Source organism: Sinocyclocheilus rhinocerous, unplaced genomic scaffold (assembly GCF_001515625.1).
Source record: "Sinocyclocheilus rhinocerous isolate Xijiao unplaced genomic scaffold, SAMN03320098_v1.1 scaffold54, whole genome shotgun sequence".
NCBI classification, from domain to species: domain Eukaryota; kingdom Metazoa; phylum Chordata; class Actinopteri; order Cypriniformes; family Cyprinidae; genus Sinocyclocheilus; species Sinocyclocheilus rhinocerous.
In genome coordinates, this window is record NW_015647078.1 from 62,905 (window position 1) to 75,130 (window position 12,226).

General features: G+C 40.9%; 1 pseudogene; it reads right to left on the minus strand.

Moving 5' to 3' along the window:
* Positions 1 to 1,416: 1,416 nt before the first annotated feature.
* On the minus strand, positions 1,417 to 9,184 carry LOC107708695 (uncharacterized; annotated as a pseudogene).
* Between the last annotated feature and the right edge of the window lie 3,042 nt (positions 9,185 to 12,226).

Sequence of the window (12,226 nt, forward strand, 5' to 3'; positions counted from 1 at the left end):
GGGATGAGTTGATAATCAGATGGATATGGTCATTACATTACATTTCAGATCACCAAGCTTCTTAAAATAAAATTCCAGCTTGGGTTGTTGCTAAAAGGAGTATTGCGTAACTGACTACTAATATTGCTTATATTGTTTGTATTCAGTGCATTTCAAAGCAATCTGACCGAACCCTGCTAACCGATCATCGGTATAACGTGGTTAACTGTATGGTTTGTATACATTTAGACAAGCCTCTACAATGGTTCTACATCATCAGTATTGAAGTATGTTACACTGCCAGTATCTGTGTACAGTATGTAAGTTTCGCACATCTGTCTTAATATGAGACCTGGTGTGACTGTGACCTCTAATGTTTCAAAATGTTAGTAGTTCAGGTTGAATCTGAACTAGTTCTGTTAAGGGTAAACAAGTGATGAGCCAAAGTCAACTCAGTAGTCTGATGGCAAATTAAACTTGTATTTCTGTTTACATACACATATATACAGGTATCAGCAAGTATTTACAGACATTATCAGTTGCATACATAACCATGAGTATTACAATTCCAGTAACACAAAAGAGAGTAGAATTTAAAAGAGCATATGTAGTCAAATACGGATAACAATAGATGCTATGCATATGACAGAGCAGATTATTTTGTTTATATATTGATGTGCATAAACAAACTGATACGGAGTCAGAGCAAATGTACAATTCTACATATTATGATTAGTGCTGTCAATAAATTAATCGCGATTAAATCGCATCCAAAATAAAAGTGGTTTACATAATGTGTATATTTATTATGTATATATAAAGAAACACATACATGTATACATTTAAGAAAAATATGTTTATATATTATTTTTATATAATATAAATATATTGATGTATATACACACACACATGTAAATATTTTCGAAATATACTGTATGTGTGTATTTATATATACATAAATATACACAGAACACGCATATAAATGTAAACAAAACTTTTATTTCGGATGCGATTAATCGTTTGACAGCACTAATTATGATGGATGTTTCAGAAGTTAGGAAAAAAGCATTTAATAATTTTCATGGGCCCACGTGTGAGAAAGCGTATAGCATGGAGGAACGTGCAAACTATAAATTCAAATTACCAAAACTGGATATACAAGGTTTTTGCACAAAAGAAACAATACTAAAATCTGGTTATGGCTACTGATAATTACAGCAGTGTAAAACCGCATGTATGACAAACCAAGTAAGCAAATGCATATTTCTATAAATCAGATTCAACTTCAATAAATTTGATCCTTCCATTTAAATTCAGTTGTCTGCTGGAACAAATCTCATCACTTTCGTTATAACTCATTTACAAAAACACAGGCTCTTTTGTCAAGACTTTAGAAACCTTTCCAAGTCATCAAAGTACAAGTCAAAGCAAAAGCAATTACAACTGTGACTTGAGTCTGACTTGAGTCCCCACCTCTGCATCATCATCCTCATCCTCATCCTCAGAGCTGATGTCATGTTGCCAGTCCATTTCTTCCTCCATTTCCCCTTCTTCCTCTTCCACCAGCCTAGGAGTTGGTTCGAGAATGCCTCTGTACGTGCATGCTACAGTCGTTATAACTCATTTACAAAAACACAGGCTCTTTTGTAAAGACTTTAGAAACCTTTCCCAGTCATGAAAGTACAACTCAAAGCAAAAGCAATTACAACTGTGACTTGAGTCTGACTTGAGTCCCCACCTCTGCATCATCATCCTCATCCTCATCCTCAGAGCTGATGTCATGTTGCCAGTCCATTTCTTCCTCCATTTCCCCTTCCTCCTCTTCCACCAGCCTAGGAGTTGGTTCGAGAATGCCTCTGTACGTGCATGCTACAGTCTGCTGTTTGAGTCTGAGGTCTTGCGGTCTTCTCTTAAGTAGACTGATGAGGCCCTTGGACCCCTCCTCTGTGAATCCATTCGGATAGCCTGTAAGTTCACACATGAAGAGTAATGGAATTACCGTCACACTGAACATTTTATCAGAGACAGCTTATTTATGTTAAGACAAATCTAAATACGAAGTCAAATTGGAAAAAAAAAATATTAATTGGATAAAATAATATTTGAAGGCCATGTATCCTTAGTTCTTGAGCCAATACTTGCATGCTTGCTTTTCACTTAAAAATAGTTTGACCTATGAATTTTAAAGTGCATAAAGCCAGATAGTTTGATTTACACTTACACCCGTTTGTGTGCACACTGAAACAGTGGCTATCAGTGACTGGACCTTTGCTACTGAGTCCTTAAGGTACTGACAGTGCTGCATCATCTCCTTCACAAGGATCTGCTTTTCTTCTGTCAGTCGTGAGACAAGCATTAGTTGGTCAAAGAGCTGCTTCTTGGCGATAATGTCGACACCGTCTGAAGAAATGATCTCTTGCGGATTAAGTAAAAAGTTAAATCCTTAGGTTCATAGCTGCTCATTAGAAACAGAAACTAGATCTGTAGAAAACAACCGAGATACTTGCACCAAGAATGAGAACCAACAAGTGCCTTTTGAAAATATCTAAATTACAAGCCGAGCATGCATGAATGCTGCAAACATGGAGCCCTGGATATTGGGTCCTACTGGCACATTGTGCTTGGCCTCTCATTTGCTACCTCAAATATTGTTCCATTTTGGTCTGATTTGCATGAACATGCACCAATCATTCTGTTTTCATTGCTGAAAAGTTTACTTTAAGTCAAAATACTAATTGAAGTCTTATGACTTGCAAATAGTGCCCATCCCTACACCATAATTTAACATTAAGCTACAGCTACATGCATTACAACCAAATTATTCTGACAGTGTTTATGTATACTGTATAACAACATTGTCCTTACCGCTACTGGCCCACTGCTTGACATCAACAACCCACTGTTCCCCTTCAGGAACTCGAGCTGCGTTGAGATTCGCTTTGGGAACGCCCTTGCGTGACCGCGTTCTGAAGCACGTGTCAAATCAGTCCAATGGAGCAGCGAGACGTCACGAGCAGAGTGACGTAAGCACCAGAAAGCATAAAAGCGCATCCGGCAGAGCGCAAACCAGCTTCTGCTCTTCAGTAGCGCTCTGTGTATGTGTCTGTCTATTTACTGTTGTCTGTCCGCACAAGCACTCATATATATATAAGAAAACAATGAAAAAGTCTATGGCGAGCGAACGGCAGTACAAACGCTGTGTTCCTCCCTGCCCACGATATCTGACGGCAGGGGATACACACGATTTGTGTGTCGTTTGTTTAGGAGCGGAGCATGCACGGTCAGCTTTCGAGCAGCTGATCGTCATCACTGCGAGCTCTCGCTGCGAATGCTCCGCTCTCGCCTGGCTGTGTTTGATGAGAGGACCCAGTCAACTGCCCAATTGGTACAGTTCTGGAGTTTCTGCAGGAGCGATTCTCCGCAGGGTTATCTCCCTCCACTCTGAAGGTATACGTGGCGGCCTTAGCTGCTTACCACGCCCTTCTGGGTGGTCAATCATTGGGAAGACACCCACTTGTCACTCGTTTCCTCCGTGGCACCCTGAGGCTGAGGCCGGTAGAGCGCACTAAGGTGCCCTCATGGGACCTGGCTGTGGTTCTGGAGGGCTTATGCAATGCCCCCTTTGAACCCATAGAAGAAGTTTCGGTCAAGTTGCTCACGCTCAAGACTATTTTTCTCCTTGCTATTTCCTCACTGAAAAGGATCGGGGATCTTCAGGCACTTTCTGTTTCGTGCCTGGAATTTGCTCCAGGCATGGTTAGGGCATTCCTTTACCCGAGGGCCGGGTATGTCCCTAAGGTGCCCACTTCTTCACCAGGGCCCATAGTACTTCAGGCATTCTGTCCTCCTCCGTACCAGGAAGTAGGCCGAGAAAGGCTTAATCTGCTCTGTCCAGTTCGAGCACTGGACGCTTACGCACACAGAGCTGCCCCGTGGCGTAAGGCAGATCAGCTTTTTGTTTGTTTTGGTCCGCCAAAGAAGGGATTTCCGGCGACCAAGCAGACTATGAGTAGGTGGGTGGTCGAGGCCATCTCACTAGCCTACGAGTCCTCTGGCCTCCCGTCACCTATGGGGGTCAGAGCGCACTCGACCAGGAGTATGGCGGCCTCCAAGGCTTTCAGCTTGGGTGTGGCCTTGCAGGACATTTGTGCTGCGGCGGGCTGGTGCTCTCCGCACACTTTTGTCCACTTCTAGCCTCTTCTGGCATCTACTCCAGGTTCCCAAGTTCTCTCTTCGTGATGTGCTCATAGGATACACACACAGGCAGGGACTTGGTAGTATGGCGCAGTGGGTATTCTCGTTCCCAAAGCGACTTTGACGCAGCTCGAGTTCCTGAAGGGGAACGTCTCTAGGTTACGCATGTAACCATGGTTCCCCGAGGGAACGAGACGCTGCGTCTCTTTGCCATACTCCCTGCATCCCTGCAGGCGCTACTTCATCGAAGCTGGTTTGCGCTCTGCCGGATGCGCTTTTATGCTTTCTGGTGCTTACGTCACCCCGCTCGTGACGTCTCGCTGCTCCATTGGACTGATTTGACACGTGCTTCAGAACGCGGTCACGCAAGGGCATTCCCAAAGCGAATCTCGACGCAGCGTCTCGTTCCCTCGGGGAACCATGGTTACATACGTAACCTAGAGACGTTTTAGCATGTCATCACAGCAGTGCAACTGGTCCTGCATCTTCTTCAGACTCGATTACATCCAAGGTCTTTTCTACTGTCTGCAAAACAGCAGCACAAAATGCTGTCATTTCCTAAAATAATCTATTTATAATCTATCTATCAACTATATATACATAGCTGAGGTCCTGCACCCCTACAATGTCTACATGGGGTTAACAGTTTAAGTTCAACTTTAAGTTCAAATTTAACCGTTTAAAATAGTTCATCCTTTTTCAATACATGAACATACCGTTTTGTATCTGGAAGACAAGGCAATGTGGAGGACATTCTCTTTACGCTGATTCCACCCAATAGCGTGGACAGTAAGCATATCAGTTCTTACTATAAAGAACAACAGAAAGTCACAATACATTGTAAAATGTTAATGTGTACGTTTGCAGGCTAGCAGGGGGCAAAGAAGCTTACAAACCTGACTTGGCCATATACTTTGTGGTCAGGGCACATCTGGAGAGAAAACAATTGACTTGCTCTACTTCTTCACCAAGAATGGTTCCAGCACCTTCCTGGTTCCTTGCATTCCACAGAATCTACAGGAAGCAGTGGACTTGTTAAACAGTGTGGACAATAGGGTGATCAATATTGATGCACATCCCAGTGTCACCAGCTGTAGAGGACAGCACATATAGGGCTCATGTACAACTTAAAACACACTCATGGGTTGTAGTTTGGGTCACAATGTCATTCATTGTGGCACTTTACGTTAATTGTTGGATATGTCATACTCTGAAAAGTAAAGTCAAGAAGTTAAAAGCATCACCTCGCATTTTGTATTGTGGGCATTTGCATGCATCACCGACAAGCAATGTCTCATTTCCCGAAGAGGTTGAAGATGAGTCAGGGCCTCTGACACCTTCTCCAGGTATGGCACATATCGGCAGGTCACATCCATAGCCAAAAATGTAGCACCCTGGATCTCTTTTTGAGAAACATTGGATATGCGAAGATTTCTACTCTATACATATTCAGACCTTTGGAAAAAAGAAATAAGTAGAGAGCACATTGCACACTGTAAAATAGGCTTCAGATCATCATCATCTACAAATATTTTTAATTGCAATTTATCAAGACCAATACCAACCTTTGAGGAGGCATCCATGCCTACACACAGCAATTTCCACACCTTCTTCATCCAACTTGTTGGCCTGCTTTGATGTCTCTTTCTGCTGTCCAGTTGGACTCCCTACACGTCGCTTTTCCTGCCGTCTACGAAAATTGTTTCAACATGTCAGTAGATAATTCAAGGACATTAAGTAGCAGGGCTGTACGCTCAAACACACCAACAATTACAGTCAACATTTTGTCTTTGATTGCCTGACCCATCTTCCATCTGCAACTCACTGGAGGATAACAAACCATTTAAAATTATTTGCCATTTAGCACACAGGAGGTTAATTGCAATAGTCTAACTTTGTCAGACAATGTGTGAGACATATGTGCGGCAACCAATATTATGGATATTCTGTGCCCTCTGGATTAAAATCTAGCTGTATTTTCATCTTTGCTTCCAATTAGTTATTAAACAAGCCAGAGATACCCCGTTGCTCAGCCTGACTGAAAACTTGCACTCTTGACAGCTCCCCCAGACCTCAACAAAATTGGACACCTTAGAGTATTTGGCTAAAAACATTCCATCAAAGAATCCTGGCTATTCACTCCTACAAGAAAATTTATTCTGGATAACCACTGTAGTAAGAAGTTTTACCTAATAATAATAGTAATAATGATGATGATTGTACTTATATGGCACAAGGTTACAAAGTTTAACAGATATTATATTCAACAGCTACAGTATCAACAGCTTAATTTGAAATAACAAAGAACTATATTATTATGATAATGTTAATAGCAAAGTACATACATAAACCAGAGAGTTTTGTGTGCACATTAAAAACAGCCAGTGTAGTTAGTTTTCCGGAACCTGTAGAGTATTCTGTTGCCATCCACTGAAACAGCTACCATTTCAGGGCTACAGGCTGGACAGACAAATGGCTCCTTTCCCAGAAGATTGTTCACTTCAGAGTTGCAGTACACGTATTGCAGAAAACTCCTCTGAAAAGCATCTGCACTCACTTTGCCAGTCTGAAATAAACAAATTATAGTACAGCTTTCAATGACAATAAACTACAAGATCACCTATTTATATTTTGTCAATGTACTTTTACAAATCCAAGAAGGATGCAAATGACAATGCTGTCTAGTATGGTCTTTAGTTCAGTTCATTTCAGTAACCTGAAATATTACAGCAACTTGTGGACCTTGAACTTCATATGTGGGTATATTTGAATTAACGCCCTGCTTGGACTCGACCATCATTTTTGCCATAATGTCCAGCCTTACAGCTACTTCTATTAATAATAATAAATGCATTTGTCTTTCAGCTTCACATTTTTACTCACTCTTCCAAACTGCTTTGTTCTCTGTTCCAACATTGCTGTGAAGGCTTTCACTGACATTCAGGGAGCTGTTGTCTTCATAGCCTCAAAGGAATGGAACAGATCTTGGTGGAACAGTGTCTGTGCTTGCATGGTAGCAGGCCAGTAACCACTCCTTACAAAGTCACTGACTTCTGGAGCCCATTGCTTATTGCAATGTTTGCATGTTAGCACCGGAACATGAAGATTGTAATGGCCTGAGAGCAGATGAAAGACAAATAAATAACAAGGAACTAAAGTAATGCGTTAGATAAACAATATATTTTTTTATGCAATCCTACCATTTATGCAAACCAGTATTATGGATCTACCCACAGAGATTGCAACATCACCAGTGTCACAGGAGCATATAATTTGAGGGAAGGCTGTTGGCAGCAAACAATCTGCAAGCGCAAAGGACAATCAGGATGGCAATAAAGAATGTTTGGATTGTGAGCAAGTACTTGGAAATCATAATGCATAATTTAATAATGTTGTCTGTTAGTGGAAAACAATGCAAATCAATTGAAAAAGAGACACCAACCTTGTTCACAGATGATGTACTTGTCATCATGGAGTTTCACAAACTCTGTTGGAGGAATGTATTTATAAAAGCCATACATGGTGGTTTGCCTACTGTGCAGAGTGTGGGGTTTATGTACCAATTGATCACACTCTGCACAAAACCACTCCGAGGGCAAACATTCCCCACAACGAATGACGGCTTCACTCACATGACAGTGATTACATGTCATCTGGACAATATTCTCAGCTGACAACAAGTTGGCAAGGTTTTGTGGCCTCGCCTGTTGCCAACATTGTTGGACCTCTTTCTGTTTTTGACAACAACTGGACAATGGTGGCTGCTGAGCAAACTCTTGCCCATCAATGCTCTCTGAATCCCGTAGAAGGTCCTCAAGCCTCTGCATATTAAAATCTTCAAAGAGAGAAAGAGAAAAATACAAACTTTCCAGAAATCCAACATTGCAATTCCACTACCACTGACTTCTTTTGTGGCATTTCCATTGCTTTTAATACAGGGACAGTCCAGTGATAGCAGACAAGGCAGGGGGTGAAAGGATAGTTGGAAATGGCCAATAAAACCCATGAACCTTAAGATTATGTGTAGGTGCTGGCTGTCAGTAGTGTTGCCCACTTAACTGTGAAACTGAGCAACCACCATGTGATTTTGCTGAGAAACACTGCTGCTATCATCTAAAGTTTTCCTACTTCTGTCATGTGGACAGATTTTGATGCACCAAATTGTGATAACTAATATTTCAGGCATGTTAGGGTACTGTGGAAAAAAGCATTTTGGAAGGAACATCATTAGCTGGCTAGTTATTAAACAGAGCAAAAGTGCAGGTATAATGAGGCTTCCTTTTTACTCAACTCCTTGTTTTCATATGAATCATACCTTTTTATAAAAAGTTTTCAAAGTAGTTTTTCTACTTACCAGGATATTGGTGGCTAGTACATGGTGAAGTTGTGATGGAGGAACTAGCACATGGAGAAGAACCAACTGTTTGGAAGTAAAAATAACAAACCACATTAGAACAATTCTTTCAAACTCTTTGCCAGCTGTACAAAAATAAACACTGAAACCTTTGTCAAACTTGCAACATGGGAACTATCAAACCTAAATGTATTTGGCATTATAATGTAATTTACATTATAAATGTGCTAGTATACAGAATATTGTATCAAACATAATATATATATATCAAACCAGCACCTACTCCAAATCACACATCATCACTCTCCATTAAAAGCATTTGACATTAATTTTATAAGATGGACACTAACCAGCAGATGAACCTTTTTTCCTCCGTTTGCTGGTGATCACACGCTGCCCATCACGGTTCCTCTTCCACCAGGTCACTTTAGATCGTCCTGTGACTTCAGACTTCTGAGTTTGTGACTCCGTGTTACGTTTCTTTATGGACATAGCATAAAATGAAACGTAGATGGGTGAAAAATAGGCATTAACTAACTGGAGTTCATTAATTACACATTTGTGTATAACAAGAATGAAACTTGCCTGTATCTCTTCAACAAATGCATCCCCGAGCAGAAGAACAGCTTCTAGTTTGTAATTATTTTTACTTGACATTGTACTAAAACAAAAAATAAAGTTGTCAGTTAGATCTGAGATCTGCCTGCAACTCAAACTTGCCGACTAACATAATTGAATGGAAAGTTTGTCCCACATCAGAGATATGAGGGTAAAGGGTGATTGAAATTTTAAGTTTTCTGGTATAGGAGTGGTGTCTGACGAATTGCCATGAAGGGGGCAGGAGAAGGCGTTTTTCACTTCCAGCCTTCATGGACCATTATATAACACTTGTAAATGATTAAATACAAAATTAATAGTTGTTAAGATTTATGTGGTTTGAAATCGGTAAAATGTGCTTGGAAAAAAACATGATCAGAATATCAACTTGCCTAATAATTATGCACACACTGTATGACGACAAATAAAATATCCCGGGAATAGGAGCCTAATCCAACCCTACTGTCTCATGCATCTGCAGGTGCGTAGCCATTATTTCAGAAGTGAGGGGGACAGAAATGTCAAATGTTATTAGTTAATTTATGCATTTATTTATTTGTCTAATTGACAGGTTTCATTTCTTTCTTTCTTATCTCTTACTTTTAATTGGCTAGGAAATTAAATATACTGCTGAACAATTACCAATAATTTCTATTCTGTAATATTTTTTTTCCTAATGGCAATTTCATATACTACACTTTTCCATTTTTATCACAGAATAAGGTAGAAAATATATTTTATAGTTTATATGGCTACTGTAATACATACTATGTCAGTTAACATTGCATTATTCAGATACTTTGTTTATTACCTGGAGAGGACTTGAAAAACACACAAACCATATATTTTAGCAATCGTGCATATTTAGCTACAGCTATCGCTGGATGCCTTTCTCCATTTTGGGAATTTCCTGGTACATCATAAGTTGTTACCTCTACCAGTCAGTTTTGGACATTTTGCGCGAGAGCGCCCTCCGGCTTAGAGTATGAATGAAACATACACTGCACCCCTGTAGCGAATCAGCTCATGGGGAAATATTAATAATTAATCATAACTAGTTATAATTAATTATAAATATTTAGATCCGCTGTAGATATTTACTTGACCTCTCAGGGTCAACTGTCTGTCAATTCAAAGAACGTTAATTTCCTGGTTAAGGGAAATAACTTTCTTACTGTACGTATAAAGCAAATCTGCAGGACACAGTTTTAGCAATGTTGTCTGAGAAAGTCAGCTGATTATCAGTCACAAACTCCAAGGTTTCTGGCAGTTTTTGAAGGAGTTATTGTTGATGTGCCTAACTGGATGGTGAAATTGTGTTGAAAAGATGGGTTTGATGGAACCACAAGCAGTTCTGTCTTGGCAAGGTTGAGTTGAAGGTGATGGTCTGTCATCCAGCAAGAAATGTCTGTTAGACATGCTGAGATGCAAGCAGCTATCGTCGGGTCATCAAGATGGAATGAGAGGTAGAGTTGAGTGTCATCAGTGTTGTAGGCTATGTCCAAAGAATTAACACGGTGACAGACAGCCACATGTGAACGTGATATTTTATTAACAGAGCTTGTGTCACAAGCACGACATATCACACATTAACATAGCGCTCACGTGTTCCTCGTATATATACCCAATGAGGGGGAGCATGTTCTTAAAGAGCCCAACACATTTAAAGTGCAACACATTAGAATACACAAATCACATTGTATTTCTGAACAGATCATTTATCACAATGATCTACATCCCCTTCCTTTAGCTGAAACCTCCGACTGAAAGAAAGAAAACATATTTAACAATCAACAGATTTGCGCCATGACATTAACTTGGTCAACAACTGAGAATATGAATGACTTCCATTATAACAATGTAACCATTGCAAAATCAAACCTCAAGATGGTCTCAGTATGCATTAAGAAAACACATCAACAAAAAATGATATTGGTAATATAGAAATAGCCATAATAAACGCATTTAGCAGGTATTCAAAATAAGAACCAAAGTGCCACTAAATCTACCATTAGTAGAACTCACTGTTCATATCTTGGGTTAGGTTTGCAAATACGACCTGAACGTGTTCTGTAAGGTGCACTGCCGACCTTAGTAGGGGACTGTACTGTGTGCTTTGGCAAGTCAGTAGGTGTGGATTCTGGTTGTGGGAGGTGTGTTTGTGGTGCAGGGGAAGCACAGTCCTGTGTATATGTAGTGGTATTTTGAGAGTCAATGTCCTCGGGGGTAAGCCGTGATGGAGGGGGTTCTGCAACGGGAAGGATGTGGCGTCGGTTCCTCCTGTATGTTCTCCCATTGCACTGGATAGTGTAAGACCGAGGCTCCTTGTTCACCTCCTTTACTGTGCCAAGGTGGTCGTATCCTTTTGGGGTTTGCATTCTGACAACTTGTCCCTCTGCCAGTGGTTGCAGTGGATGACTTGAGGCATTGTAGTATCGCTTTTGGGTCATCCTCTTATGGAGGAGCTGTGCAGTGACTTGCTGGGCATGTTTAGGAGCTGGCTCTAACAGCTTGGAGTTAATGGGAATGGTTGACCGTGTCTGTCGTGACAACAGGCGTTGTGCAGGGGAACCTAATGTCGGGTCACGTGGGATGTATCTCAGATTTAGGAGATTGAGGAATACATCCGTCCCATCTCTGTGAGATTTCTCCATCAGCTGTTTGGCACTGCGGACCGCTCTTTCTGCCAGGCCGTTTGACTGTGGGAACTGTGGACTACTGGTGACATGGATAAAGTCCCACTGTTTGGCAAAGTCTCTGAATTGTTGACTTGTGTACTGTCTGGCGTTATCAGAAATGAGTGTGTGCGGTGTGCCATGCACAGAGAAATGTCTCTTCAATTTCCTGATCACAGCTGAGGATGTCGTGTCACGGAGAAGTTCAATCTCATACCAACCCGAGTATGAGTCCACGAGCACCATGTAGTTTTGGCCACGCCACTCGAACATACTGTATCTGTTGCCACAGTAGACCAAGGCAAGTCTGGAACTGGGTATGGGTTCAGTGGTTCTTTCTGTTGATGTGGCTTTGTGCTGTTACAGACTGAGCATGTGATGAGTTCCGCTGTAATATCAGCCGCCATTGTTGACCAGAAAATTATTC